Source organism: Melospiza melodia, chromosome W, assembly GCF_035770615.1.
Source record: "Melospiza melodia melodia isolate bMelMel2 chromosome W, bMelMel2.pri, whole genome shotgun sequence".
NCBI lineage: Eukaryota > Metazoa > Chordata > Aves > Passeriformes > Passerellidae > Melospiza > Melospiza melodia.
The window spans coordinates 33,109,356-33,124,663 of record NC_086225.1 but is presented as its reverse complement, the minus strand read 5'-3'; positions in this window follow the sequence as shown (position 1 = coordinate 33,124,663).

The window sequence follows — 15,308 nt, the reverse complement described above, 5'->3', positions numbered from 1 at the left end:
GCACGGAGGTCTGCCAAGTGTTTGGCAGGAAGAAAAGAAAAGTTGTCCAAAACAGCTTCGAATAGAATGTTCATGTGATTTGAAAAGTCAGGAGAGTGCAAAGGAACTGTTTTCTATCAGTTGTTGTCAAGCTGCGCACACAATCCCAGTGTTGTCCAGCTTCCTTCTTCACCTTCCCGAAGCCGCCGCTCTCTCCGGCTCCCGGAGACGAAGAAGCGGCTACTTCGCGCAAAGACGATTGTGCCGGTCACAGTGCTCTCCTTAGCGCGGCTTCTGCCGAAAGACGCCCGGGAGCAGCTTTTAGCTCCGGAGAGCATCGTACATTCGTGTTTAGAGTCTTTTGTAGTCTACATCTTAGCAGAAAGCTTTTCCACAATGTCTGGCAAGGAAAAACTGTGCCAGCACAGAAAACAGCTCCCATCGTGTTCTAGACGTTGCACGGAGGTCTGCCAAGTGTTTGGCAGGAAGAAAAGTTGTCCAAAACAGCTTCCAATCGAATGTTCATGTGATTGGAAAAGTCAGGAGAGTGCAAAGGTACTGTTTTCTATCAGTTGTTTGCGAGCTGCGCACACAATCCCAGTGTTGTTCAGCTTCCTTCTTCACCTTCCTGAAGCTGCCGCTCTCTCCGGCTCCCGGAGGCGAAGAAGCGGCTACTTCGCGCAAAGATGATTGTGCCGGTCACAGTGCTCTCCTTAGCGCGGCTTCTGCCGAAAGTCGCCCGGGAGCAGCTTTTAGCTCCGGAGATCATCCGACTTTCATGTTTAGCATCTTTTGTAGTCTACATCTTAGGAGAAAGCTTTTCCACTATGTCTGGCTAGGAAAAACTGTGCCAGCACAGAAAACAACTGCCATCGTGTTCTAGACGTTGCACGGAGGTCTGCCAAGTGTTTGGCAGGAAGAAAAGAAAAGTTGTCCAAGACAGCTTCCAATCGAATGTTCATGTGATTGGAAAAGTCAGGAGAGTGCAAAGGAACTGTTTTCTATCAGTTTGCGAGCTGCGCACACAATCCCAGTGTTGTACAGATTCCTTCTTCACCTTCCCGAAGCTGCCGCTCTCTCCGGCTCCCGGAGACGAAGAAGCGGCTACTTTGCGCAAAGACGATTGTGCCGGTCAGAGTGCTCTCCTTAGCGCGGCTTCTGCCGAAAGACGCCCGGGAGCGGCTTTTAGCTCCGGAGAGCATCGTACTTTCGTGTTTAGCGTCTTTTATAGTCTACATCTTAGCAGAAAGCTTTTCCACTATGTCTGGCTAGGAAAAACTGTGCCAGCACAGAAAACAACTCCCATCGTGTTCTAGACGTTGCACGGAGGTCTGCCAAGTGTTTGGCAGGAATAAAAGAAAAGTTACCCAAAACAGCTTCGAATCGAATATTCATGTGATTGGAACAGTCAGGAGAGTGCAAAGGTACTGTTTTCTATCAGTTGTTTGCGAGCTGCGCACACAATCCCAGTGTTGTACAGCTTCCTTCTTCTCCTTCCCGAAGCTGCTGCCCTCTCCGGCTCCCGGAGGCGAAGAAGCGGCTACTTCGCGCAAAGACGATTGTGCCGGTCACAGTGCTCTCCTTAGCGCGGCTTCTGCTGAAAGACGCCCGGGAGCGGCTTTTAGCTCCGGAGAGCATTGTACATTCGTGTTTAGAGTCTTTTGTAGTCTACATCTTAGCAGAAAGCTTTTCCACAATGTCTGGCAAGGAAAAACTGTGCCAGCACAGAAAATAACTCCCATCGTGTTCTAGACGTTGCACGGAGGTCTGCCAAGTGTTTGGCAGGAAGAAAAGAAAAGTTGTCCAAAACAGGTTCCAATCGAATGTTCATGTGATTGGAAAAGTCAGGAGAGTGCAAAGGTACTGTTTTGTATCAGTTGGCAAGGTGCGCACACAATCCCAGTGTTGTACAGCTTTCTTCTTCACCTTCCCGAAGCTGCCGCTCTCTCCGGCTCCCGGAGACGAAGAAGCGGCTACTTCGCGCAAAGACGATTGTGCCGGTCACAGTGCTCTCCTTAGCGCGGCTTCTGCTGAAAGACGCCCGGGAGCGGCTTTTAGCTCCGGAGAGCATCGTACTTTCGTGTTTAGCGTCTTTTGTAGTCTAAATCTTAGCAGAAAGCTTTTCCACTATGTCTGGCTAGGAAAAACTGTGCCAGCACAGAAAACAACTCCCATCGTGTTCTAGACGTTGCACGGAGGTCTGCCAAGTGTTAGGCTGGAAGAAAAGAAAAGTTGTCCAAAACAGCTTCCAATCGAGTGTTCATGTGATTGGAAAAGTCAGGAGAGTGCAAAGGTACTGTTTTCTATCAGTTGACAAGCTGCACACACAATCCCAGTGTTGTCCAGCTTCCTTCTTCACCTTCCCGAAGCTGCCGCTCTCTCCGGCTCCCCTAGTCGAAAAGCAGCTTCTTCGCGCAAAGACCATTGTGCCGGTCACAGTGCTCTCCTTAGCGCGGCTTCTGCCGAAAGACGCCCGGGAGCAGCTTTTAGCTCCGGAGAGCATCGTACATTCGTGTTTAGAGTCTTTTGTAGTCTACATCTTAGCAGAAAGCTTTTCCACAATGTCTGGCAAGGAAAAACTGTGCCAGCACAGAAAACAGCTCCCATCGTGTTCTAGACGTTGCACGGAGGTCTGCCAAGTGTTTGGCAGGAAGAAAAGGAAAGTTGTCCAAAACAGCTTCCAATCGAATGTTCATGTGATTGGAAAAGTCAGGAGAGTGCAAAGGTACTGTTTTCTATCAGTTGGCATGCTGCACACACAATCCCAGTGTTGTACAGCTTCCTTTTTCACCTTCCCGAAGCTGCCGCTCTCTCCGGCTCCCCAAGGTGAAAAAGCGGCTACTTCGCGCAAAGACGATTGTGCCGGTCACAGTGCTCTCCTAAGTGCGGCTTCTGCCGAAAGACGCCCGGGAGCGGCTTTTAGCCCCGGAGAGCAGCGTACCTTCGTTTTTAGCACCTCTTCACCTCTAAATCTTAGCAGAAAGCTTTTCCACTATGTCTGGCTAGGAAAAACTGTGCCAGCACAGAAAACAACTCCCATCGTGTTCTAGACGTTGCACGGAGGTCTGCCAAGTGTTTGGCAGGAATAAAAGAAAAGTTACCCAAAACAGCTTCGAATCGAATATTCATGTGATTGGAACAGTCAGGAGAGTGCAAAGGTACTGTTTTCTATCAGTTGTTTGCGAGCTGCGCACACAATCCCAGTGTTGTACAGCTTCCTTCTTCTCCTTCCCGAAGCTGCTGCCCTCTCCGGCTCCCGGAGGCGAAGAAGCGGCTACTTCGCGCAAAGACGATTGTGCCGGTCACAGTGCTCTCCTTAGCGCGGCTTCTGCTGAAAGACGCCCGGGAGCGGCTTTTAGCTCCGGAGAGCATTGTACATTCGTGTTTAGAGTCTTTTGTAGTCTACATCTTAGCAGAAAGCTTTTCCACAATGTCTGGCAAGGAAAAACTGTGCCAGCACAGAAAATAACTCCCATCGTGTTCTAGACGTTGCACGGAGGTCTGCCAAGTGTTTGGCAGGAAGAAAAGAAAAGTTGTCCAAAACAGGTTCCAATCGAATGTTCATGTGATTGGAAAAGTCAGGAGAGTGCAAAGGTACTGTTTTGTATCAGTTGGCAAGGTGCGCACACAATCCCAGTGTTGTACAGCTTTCTTCTTCACCTTCCCGAAGCTGCCGCTCTCTCCGGCTCCCGGAGACGAAGAAGCGGCTACTTCGCGCAAAGACGATTGTGCCGGTCACAGTGCTCTCCTTAGCGCGGCTTCTGCTGAAAGACGCCCGGGAGCGGCTTTTAGCTCCGGAGAGCATCGTACTTTCGTGTTTAGCGTCTTTTGTAGTCTAAATCTTAGCAGAAAGCTTTTCCACTATGTCTGGCTAGGAAAAACTGTGCCAGCACAGAAAACAACTCCCATCGTGTTCTAGACGTTGCACGGAGGTCTGCCAAGTGTTAGGCTGGAAGAAAAGAAAAGTTGTCCAAAACAGCTTCCAATCGAGTGTTCATGTGATTGGAAAAGTCAGGAGAGTGCAAAGGTACTGTTTTCTATCAGTTGACAAGCTGCACACACAATCCCAGTGTTGTACAGCTTCCTTCTTCACCTTCCCGAAGCTGCCGCTCTCTCCGGCTCCCCTAGTCGAAAAGCAGCTTCTTCGCGCAAAGACCATTGTGCCGGTCACAGTGCTCTCCTTAGCGCGGCTTCTGCCGAAAGACGCCCGGGAGCAGCTTTTAGCTCCGGAGAGCATCGTACATTCGTGTTTAGAGTCTTTTGTAGTCTACATCTTAGCAGAAAGCTTTTCCACAATGTCTGGCAAGGAAAAACTGTGCCAGCACAGAAAACAGCTCCCATCGTGTTCTAGACGTTGCACGGAGGTCTGCCAAGTGTTTGGCAGGAAGAAAAGGAAAGTTGTCCAAAACAGCTTCCAATCGAATGTTCATGTGATTGGAAAAGTCAGGAGAGTGCAAAGGTACTGTTTTCTATCAGTTGGCATGCTGCACACACAATCCCAGTGTTATACAGCTTCCTTTTTCACCTTCCCGAAGCTGCCGCTCTCTCCGGCTCCCCAAGGTGAAAAAGCGGCTACTTCGCGCAAAGACGATTGTGCCGGTCACAGTGCTCTCCTAAGTGCGGCTTCTGCCGAAAGACGCCCGGGAGCGGCTTTTAGCCCCGGAGAGCAGCGTACCTTCGTTTTTAGCACCTCTTCACCTCTAAATCTTAGCAGAAAGCTTTTCCACTATGTCTGGCTAGGAAAAACTGTGCCAGCACAGAAAACAACTCCCATCGTGTTCTAGACGTTGCACGGAGGTCTGCCAAGTGTTTGGCAGGAAGAAAAGAAAAGTTGTCCAAAACAGCTTCGAATAGAATGTTCATGTGATTTGAAAAGTCAGGAGAGTGCAAAGGAACTGTTTTCTATCAGTTGTTGTCAAGCTGCGCACACAATCCCAGTGTTGTCCAGCTTCCTTCTTCACCTTCCCGAAGCCGCCGCTCTCTCCGGCTCCCGGAGACGAAGAAGCGGCTACTTCGCGCAAAGACGATTGTGCCGGTCACAGTGCTCTCCTTAGCGCGGCTTCTGCCGAAAGACGCCCGGGAGCAGCTTTTAGCTCCGGAGAGCATCGTACATTCGTGTTTAGAGTCTTTTGTAGTCTACATCTTAGCAGAAAGCTTTTCCACAATGTCTGGCAAGGAAAAACTGTGCCAGCACAGAAAACAGCTCCCATCGTGTTCTAGACGTTGCACGGAGGTCTGCCAAGTGTTTGGCAGGAAGAAAAGTTGTCCAAAACAGCTTCCAATCGAATGTTCATGTGATTGGAAAAGTCAGGAGAGTGCAAAGGTACTGTTTTCTATCAGTTGTTTGCGAGCTGCGCACACAATCCCAGTGTTGTTCAGCTTCCTTCTTCACCTTCCTGAAGCTGCCGCTCTCTCCGGCTCCCGGAGGCGAAGAAGCGGCTACTTCGCGCAAAGATGATTGTGCCGGTCACAGTGCTCTCCTTAGCGCGGCTTCTGCCGAAAGTCGCCCGGGAGCAGCTTTTAGCTCCGGAGATCATCCGACTTTCATGTTTAGCATCTTTTGTAGTCTACATCTTAGGAGAAAGCTTTTCCACTATGTCTGGCTAGGAAAAACTGTGCCAGCACAGAAAACAACTGCCATCGTGTTCTAGACGTTGCACGGAGGTCTGCCAAGTGTTTGGCAGGAAGAAAAGAAAAGTTGTCCAAGACAGCTTCCAATCGAATGTTCATGTGATTGGAAAAGTCAGGAGAGTGCAAAGGAACTGTTTTCTATCAGTTTGCGAGCTGCGCACACAATCCCAGTGTTGTACAGATTCCTTCTTCACCTTCCCGAAGCTGCCGCTCTCTCCGGCTCCCGGAGACGAAGAAGCGGCTACTTTGCGCAAAGACGATTGTGCCGGTCAGAGTGCTCTCCTTAGCGCGGCTTCTGCCGAAAGACGCCCGGGAGCGGCTTTTAGCTCCGGAGAGCATCGTACTTTCGTGTTTAGCGTCTTTTATAGTCTACATCTTAGCAGAAAGCTTTTCCACTATGTCTGGCTAGGAAAAACTGTGCCAGCACAGAAAACAACTCCCATCGTGTTCTAGACGTTGCATGGAGGTCTGCCAAGTGTTTGGCAGGAATAAAAGAAAAGTTACCCAAAACAGCTTCGAATCGAATATTCATGTGATTGGAACAGTCAGGAGAGTGCAAAGGTACTGTTTTCTATCAGTTGTTTGCGAGCTGCGCACACAATCCCAGTGTTGTACAGCTTCCTTCTTCTCCTTCCCGAAGCTGCTGCCCTCTCCGGCTCCCGGAGGCGAAGAAGCGGCTACTTCGCGCAAAGACGATTGTGCCGGTCACAGTGCTCTCCTTAGCGCGGCTTCTGCTGAAAGACGCCCGGGAGCGGCTTTTAGCTCCGGAGAGCATTGTACATTCGTGTTTAGAGTCTTTTGTAGTCTACATCTTAGCAGAAAGCTTTTCCACAATGTCTGGCAAGGAAAAACTGTGCCAGCACAGAAAATAACTCCCATCGTGTTCTAGACGTTGCACGGAGGTCTGCCAAGTGTTTGGCAGGAAGAAAAGAAAAGTTGTCCAAAACAGGTTCCAATCGAATGTTCATGTGATTGGAAAAGTCAGGAGAGTGCAAAGGTACTGTTTTGTATCAGTTGGCAAGGTGCGCACACAATCCCAGTGTTGTACAGCTTTCTTCTTCACCTTCCCGAAGCTGCCGCTCTCTCCGGCTCCCGGAGACGAAGAAGCGGCTACTTCGCGCAAAGACGATTGTGCCGGTCACAGTGCTCTCCTTAGCGCGGCTTCTGCTGAAAGACGCCCGGGAGCGGCTTTTAGCTCCGGAGAGCATCGTACTTTCGTGTTTAGCGTCTTTTGTAGTCTAAATCTTAGCAGAAAGCTTTTCCACTATGTCTGGCTAGGAAAAACTGTGCCAGCACAGAAAACAACTCCCATCGTGTTCTAGACGTTGCACGGAGGTCTGCCAAGTGTTAGGCTGGAAGAAAAGAAAAGTTGTCCAAAACAGCTTCCAATCGAGTGTTCATGTGATTGGAAAAGTCAGGAGAGTGCAAAGGTACTGTTTTCTATCAGTTGACAAGCTGCACACACAATCCCAGTGTTGTCCAGCTTCCTTCTTCACCTTCCCGAAGCTGCCGCTCTCTCCGGCTCCCCTAGTCGAAAAGCAGCTTCTTCGCGCAAAGACCATTGTGCCGGTCACAGTGCTCTCCTTAGCGCGGCTTCTGCCGAAAGACGCCCGGGAGCAGCTTTTAGCTCCGGAGAGCATCGTACATTCGTGTTTAGAGTCTTTTGTAGTCTACATCTTAGCAGAAAGCTTTTCCACAATGTCTGGCAAGGAAAAACTGTGCCAGCACAGAAAACAGCTCCCATCGTGTTCTAGACGTTGCACGGAGGTCTGCCAAGTGTTTGGCAGGAAGAAAAGGAAAGTTGTCCAAAACAGCTTCCAATCGAATGTTCATGTGATTGGAAAAGTCAGGAGAGTGCAAAGGTACTGTTTTCTATCAGTTGGCATGCTGCACACACAATCCCAGTGTTGTACAGCTTCCTTTTTCACCTTCCCGAAGCTGCCGCTCTCTCCGGCTCCCCAAGGTGAAAAAGCGGCTACTTCGCGCAAAGACGATTGTGCCGGTCACAGTGCTCTCCTAAGTGCGGCTTCTGCCGAAAGACGCCCGGGAGCGGCTTTTAGCCCCGGAGAGCAGCGTACCTTCGTTTTTAGCACCTCTTCACCTCTAAATCTTAGCAGAAAGCTTTTCCACTATGTCTGGCTAGGAAAAACTGTGCCAGCACAGAAAACAACTCCCATCGTGTTCTAGACGTTGCACGGAGGTCTGCCAAGTGTTTGGCAGGAATAAAAGAAAAGTTACCCAAAACAGCTTCGAATCGAATATTCATGTGATTGGAACAGTCAGGAGAGTGCAAAGGTACTGTTTTCTATCAGTTGTTTGCGAGCTGCGCACACAATCCCAGTGTTGTACAGCTTCCTTCTTCTCCTTCCCGAAGCTGCTGCCCTCTCCGGCTCCCGGAGGCGAAGAAGCGGCTACTTCGCGCAAAGACGATTGTGCCGGTCACAGTGCTCTCCTTAGCGCGGCTTCTGCTGAAAGACGCCCGGGAGCGGCTTTTAGCTCCGGAGAGCATTGTACATTCGTGTTTAGAGTCTTTTGTAGTCTACATCTTAGCAGAAAGCTTTTCCACAATGTCTGGCAAGGAAAAACTGTGCCAGCACAGAAAATAACTCCCATCGTGTTCTAGACGTTGCACGGAGGTCTGCCAAGTGTTTGGCAGGAAGAAAAGAAAAGTTGTCCAAAACAGGTTCCAATCGAATGTTCATGTGATTGGAAAAGTCAGGAGAGTGCAAAGGTACTGTTTTGTATCAGTTGGCAAGGTGCGCACACAATCCCAGTGTTGTACAGCTTTCTTCTTCACCTTCCCGAAGCTGCCGCTCTCTCCGGCTCCCGGAGACGAAGAAGCGGCTACTTCGCGCAAAGACGATTGTGCCGGTCACAGTGCTCTCCTTAGCGCGGCTTCTGCTGAAAGACGCCCGGGAGCGGCTTTTAGCTCCGGAGAGCATCGTACTTTCGTGTTTAGCGTCTTTTGTAGTCTAAATCTTAGCAGAAAGCTTTTCCACTATGTCTGGCTAGGAAAAACTGTGCCAGCACAGAAAACAACTCCCATCGTGTTCTAGACGTTGCACGGAGGTCTGCCAAGTGTTAGGCTGGAAGAAAAGAAAAGTTGTCCAAAACAGCTTCCAATCGAGTGTTCATGTGATTGGAAAAGTCAGGAGAGTGCAAAGGTACTGTTTTCTATCAGTTGACAAGCTGCACACACAATCCCAGTGTTGTACAGCTTCCTTCTTCACCTTCCCGAAGCTGCCGCTCTCTCCGGCTCCCCTAGTCGAAAAGCAGCTTCTTCGCGCAAAGACCATTGTGCCGGTCACAGTGCTCTCCTTAGCGCGGCTTCTGCCGAAAGACGCCCGGGAGCAGCTTTTAGCTCCGGAGAGCATCGTACATTCGTGTTTAGAGTCTTTTGTAGTCTACATCTTAGCAGAAAGCTTTTCCACAATGTCTGGCAAGGAAAAACTGTGCCAGCACAGAAAACAGCTCCCATCGTGTTCTAGACGTTGCACGGAGGTCTGCCAAGTGTTTGGCAGGAAGAAAAGGAAAGTTGTCCAAAACAGCTTCCAATCGAATGTTCATGTGATTGGAAAAGTCAGGAGAGTGCAAAGGTACTGTTTTCTATCAGTTGGCATGCTGCACACACAATCCCAGTGTTGTACAGCTTCCTTTTTCACCTTCCCGAAGCTGCCGCTCTCTCCGGCTCCCCAAGGTGAAAAAGCGGCTACTTCGCGCAAAGACGATTGTGCCGGTCACAGTGCTCTCCTAAGTGCGGCTTCTGCCGAAAGACGCCCGGGAGCGGCTTTTAGCCCCGGAGAGCAGCGTACCTTCGTTTTTAGCACCTCTTCACCTCTAAATCTTAGCAGAAAGCTTTTCCACTATGTCTGGCTAGGAAAAACTGTGCCAGCACAGAAAACAACTCCCATCGTGTTCTAGACGTTGCACGGAGGTCTGCCAAGTGTTTGGCAGGAAGAAAAGAAAAGTTGTCCAAAACAGCTTCGAATAGAATGTTCATGTGATTTGAAAAGTCAGGAGAGTGCAAAGGAACTGTTTTCTATCAGTTGTTGTCAAGCTGCGCACACAATCCCAGTGTTGTCCAGCTTCCTTCTTCACCTTCCCGAAGCCGCCGCTCTCTCCGGCTCCCGGAGACGAAGAAGCGGCTACTTCGCGCAAAGACGATTGTGCCGGTCACAGTGCTCTCCTTAGCGCGGCTTCTGCCGAAAGACGCCCGGGAGCAGCTTTTAGCTCCGGAGAGCATCGTACATTCGTGTTTAGAGTCTTTTGTAGTCTACATCTTAGCAGAAAGCTTTTCCACAATGTCTGGCAAGGAAAAACTGTGCCAGCACAGAAAACAGCTCCCATCGTGTTCTAGACGTTGCACGGAGGTCTGCCAAGTGTTTGGCAGGAAGAAAAGTTGTCCAAAACAGCTTCCAATCGAATGTTCATGTGATTGGAAAAGTCAGGAGAGTGCAAAGGTACTGTTTTCTATCAGTTGTTTGCGAGCTGCGCACACAATCCCAGTGTTGTTCAGCTTCCTTCTTCACCTTCCTGAAGCTGCCGCTCTCTCCGGCTCCCGGAGGCGAAGAAGCGGCTACTTCGCGCAAAGATGATTGTGCCGGTCACAGTGCTCTCCTTAGCGCGGCTTCTGCCGAAAGTCGCCCGGGAGCAGCTTTTAGCTCCGGAGATCATCCGACTTTCATGTTTAGCATCTTTTGTAGTCTACATCTTAGGAGAAAGCTTTTCCACTATGTCTGGCTAGGAAAAACTGTGCCAGCACAGAAAACAACTGCCATCGTGTTCTAGACGTTGCACGGAGGTCTGCCAAGTGTTTGGCAGGAAGAAAAGAAAAGTTGTCCAAGACAGCTTCCAATCGAATGTTCATGTGATTGGAAAAGTCAGGAGAGTGCAAAGGAACTGTTTTCTATCAGTTTGCGAGCTGCGCACACAATCCCAGTGTTGTACAGATTCCTTCTTCACCTTCCCGAAGCTGCCGCTCTCGCCGGCTCCCGGAGCCGAAGAAGCGGCTACTTTGCGCAAAGACGATTGTGCCGGTCAGAGTGCTCTCCTTAGCGCGGCTTCTGCCGAAAGACGCCCGGGAGCGGCTTTTAGCTCCGGAGAGCATCGTACTTTCGTGTTTAGCGACTCTTCTATTCTACATTTTAGCAGAAAGCTTTTCCACTTTGTATGGCTAGGAAAAACTGTGCCAGCACAGAAAACAAATCCCATCGTTTTCTAGACGTTGCACGGAGGTCTGTCAAGTGTTTGGCAGGAAGAAAAGCTGTCCAAAACAGCTTCCAATCGAATGTTCATGTGATTGGAAAAGTCAGGAGAGTGCAAAGGTACTGTTTTCTATCAGTTGGCAAGCTGCGCACACAATCCCAGTGTTGTACAGCTTCCTTCTTCACCTTCCCGAAGCTGCCGCTCTCTCCGGCTGACGGAGGCGAAGAAGCGGCTACTTTGCGCAAAGACGCTTTTGCCGGTCATAGTGCTCTCCTTAGCGCGGCTTCTGCCGAAAGACGCCTGGGACCGGCTTTTAGCTCCGGAGAGCAGCGTACTTTCATGTTTAGAGTCTTTTATAGTCTGCGTATTAGCAGAAAGTTTTTCCACTATGTCTGGCTAGGAAAAACCGTGCCAGCACAGAAAACAACTCCCATCGTGTTCTAGACGTTGCACGGAGGTCTGCCAAGTGTTTGGCAGGAACAAAAGAAAAGTTGTCCAAAACAGCTTCCAATCGAATGTTCATGTGATTGGAAAAGTCAGGAGAGTGCAAAGGTACTGTTTTCTATCAGTTGTTGGCAAGCTGCGCACACAATCCCAGTGTTGTACAGCTTCCTTCTTCACTGTCCCGAAGCTGCAGCTCTCTCCGGCTCCCAGAGGCGAAGAAGCGGCTACTTCGCGCAAAGACGATTGTGCCGGTCACAGTGCTCTCCTTAGCGCGGCTTCTGCCGAAAGACGTCCGGGAGCGGCTTTTAGCTCCGGAGAGCATCGTACTTTCTTGTTTAGCGTCTTTTGTAGTCTACATCTTAGCAGAAAGCTTTTCCACTTTGTATGGCTAGGAAAAACTGTGCCCGCACAGAAAACAAATCCCATCGTTTTCTAGACGTTGCACGGAGGTCTGCCAAGTGTTTGGCGGGAAGAAAAGGAAAGTTGTCCAAAACAGCTTCCAATCGAATGTTCATGTGATTGGAAAAGTCAGGAGAGTGCATAGGTACGGTTTTCTATCAGTTGACAAGCTGCACACACAATCCCAGTGTTGTACAGCTTCCTTCTTCACCTTCCCGAAGCTGCCGCTCTCTCCGGCTCCCGGAGACGAAGAATCGGCTACTTCGCACAAAGACGATTGTGCCGCTCACAATGCTCTCCTTAACGCATTTTCTGCCAAAAGACGCCCGGGAGCGGCTTTTAGCTCCGGAGAGGATCGTACTTTCGTGTTTAGCGTCTTTTGTAGTCTACATCTTAGCAGAAAGCTTTTCCACTATGTCTGGCTAGGAAAAATTGTGACAGCACAGAAAACAACTCCCATCGTTTTCTAGACGTTGAACGGAGGTCTGCCAAGTGTTTGGCAGGAAGAAAAGAAAAGTTGTCCAAAACAGCTTCCAATCGAATGTTCATGTGATTGGAAAAGTCAGGAGAGTGCAAAGGTACTGTTTTCTATCAGTTGGCAAGCTGCGCACACAATTCCAGTGTTGTCCAGCTTCCTTCTTCACCTTCCCGAAGCTGCCACTCTCTCCGGCTCCCGGAGGCGAAGAAGCGGCTACTTCGCGCAAAGACGATTGTGCCGGTCACAGTGCTCTCCTTAGCGCAGCTTCTGCCGAAAGACGCCCGGGAGCGGCTTTTAGCTCCGGAGAGCATCGTACTTTCGTGATTAGCGTCTTTTGTAGTCTACATCTTAGCAGAAAGCTTTTCCACTATGTCTGGCTAGGAAATACTGCGCCAGCACAGAAAACAACTCCCATCGTGTTCTAGACGTTGCACGGAGGTCTGCCAAGTGTTTGGCAGGAAGAAAAGAAAAGTTGTCCAAAACACCTTCCAATCGAATGTTCATGTGATTGGAAAAGTCAGGAGAGTGCAAAGGTACTGTTTTCTATCAGTTGGCAAGCTGCACACACAATCCCAATGTTGCACAGCTTCTTTTTTTACCTTCCCGAAGCTCCTGCTCTCTCCGGCTCCCGGAGGCGAAGAAGCGACTATTTCGCGCAAAGACGATTGTGCCGGTCACAGAGGTCTCCTTAGCGCAGCTTCTGCCGAAAGACGCCCGGGAGCGGCTTTTAGCTCCGGAGAGCATCGTACTTTCGTGTTTAGAGCCTTTTATAGTCTGCGTCTTAGCAGGAAGCTTTTCCACTATGTCTGGCTAGGAAAATCCGTGCCAGCACAGCAAACAACTCCCATCGTGTTCTAGACGTTGCATGGAGGTCTGCCAAGTGTTTGGCAGGAAGAAAAGAAAAGTTGTCCAAAACAGCTTCCAATCGAATGTTCATGTGATTGGAAAAGTCAGGAGAGTGCAAAGGTACTGTTTTCTATCAGTTGTTGGCAAGCTGCGCACACAATCCCAGTGTTGTACAGCTTCCTTCTTCACTGTCCCGAAGCTGCAGCTCTCTCCGGCTCCCAGAGGCGAAGAAGCAGCTAATTCGCGCAAAGACGATTGTGCCGGTCACAGTGCTCTCCTTAGCGCGGCTTCTGCCGAAAGACGTCCGGGAGCGGCTTTTAGTTCCGGAGAGCATCGTACTTTCTTGTTTAGCGTCTTTTGTAGTCTACATCTTAGGAGAAAGCTTTTCCACTTGGTATGGCTAGGAAAAACTGTGCCCGCACAGAAAACAAATCCCATCGTTTTCTAGACGTTGCACGGAGGTCTGCCAAGTGTTTGGCAGGAAGAAAAGGAAAGTTGTCCAAAACAGCTTCCAATCGAATGTTCATGTGATTGGAAAAGTCAGGAGAGTGCATAGATACGGTTTTCTATCAGTTGACAAGCTGCACACACAATCCCAGTGTTGTACAGCTTCCTTCTTCACCTTCCCGAAGCTGCCACTCTCTCCGGCTCCCAGAGGCGAAGAAGCGGCTACTTCGCGCAAAGACGATTGTGCCGGTCACAGTGCTCTCCTTAGCGCAGCTTCTGCTGAAAGACGCCCGGGAGCGGCTTTTAGCTCTGGAGAGCATCGTACTTTCGTGATTAGAGTCTTTTGTAGTCTACATCTTAGCAGAAAGCTTTTCCACTATGTCTGGCTAGGAAATACTGTGCCAGCACAGAAAACAACTCCCATCGTGTTCTAGACGTTGCACGGAGGTCTGCCAAGTGTTTGGCTGGAAGAAAAGAAAAGTTGTCCAAAACAGCTTCCAATCGAATGTTCATGAGATTGGAAAAGTCAGGAGAGTGCAAAGGTACTGTTTTCTATCAGTTGGCAAGCTGCGCACACAATCCCAGTGTTGTCCAGCTTCCTTCTTCACCTTCCCGAAGCTGCCGCTCTCTCCGGCTCCCCTAGGCGAAAAGCGGCTACTTCGCGCAAAGAGCATGGTGCCGGTCACAGTGCTCTCCTTAGCGCGGCTTCTGCCGAAAGACGCCCGGGAGCAGCTTTTAGCTCCGGAGAGCATCGTACCTTCGTGTTTAGCGTCTTTTGTAGTCTACATCTTAGCAGAAAGCTTTTCCACTATGTCTGGCTAGGAAAAACTGTGCCAGCACAGAAAACAGCTCCCATCGTGTTCTAGACGTTGCACGGAGGTCTGCTAAATGTTTGGCAGGAGGAAAAGAAAAGTGTTCCAAAACAGTTTCCAAGCGAATGTTCATGTGATTGGAAAAGTCAGGAGAGTGCAAAGGTACTGTTTTCTATCAGTTGGCAAGCTGCTCACGCAATTCCAGTGTTCTAGAGCTTCCTTCTTCACCTTCCCGAAGCTGCCGCTCTCTCAGGCTCCCGGAGGGGAAGAAGCGGCTACTTCGCGCAAAGACGATTGTGCCGGTCACAGTGGTCTCCTTAGCGGGGCTTCTGCCGAAAGACGCCCGGGAGCGGCTTTTATCTCCGGAGAGCATCATACTTTCGTGTTTAGCGCCTTTGTAGTCTAAATCTTAGCAGAAAGCTTTTCCGCTATGTCTGGTTTGGAAAAACTGTGCCAGCACAGAACTCCCATCGTGTTCTAGACGTTACACGGAGGTGTGCCAAGCGTTTCACAGGAAGAACAGAAAAGTTGTCCAAAACAGCTTCCAATCGAATGTTCATGTGATTGGAAATGTCAGGAGAGTGCAACGGTACTGTTTTCTATCAGTTGGCAAGCTGCGCACACAATCCCAGTGTTGTACAGCTTCCTTCTTCACCTTCCCGAAGCTGCCGCTCTCTCCGGCTCCCGGAGACGAAGAATCGGCTACTTCGCACAAAGACGATTGTGCCGCTCACAATGCTCTCCTTAACGCATTTTCTGCCAAAAGACGCCCGGGAGCGGCTTTTAGCTCCGGAGAGGATCGTACTTTCGTGTTTAGCGTCTTTTGTAGTCTACATCTTAGCAGAAAGCTTTTCCACTATGTCTGGCTAGGAAAAATTGTGACAGCACAGAAAACAACTCCCATCATTTTCTAGACGTTGAACGGAGGTCTGCCAAGTGTTTGGCAGGAAGAAAAGAAAAGTTGTCCAAAAAGGCTTCCAATCGAATGTTCATGTGATTGGAAAAGTCAGGAGAGTGCAAAGGTACTGTTTTCTATCAGTTGGCAAGCTGCGCACACAATTCCAGTG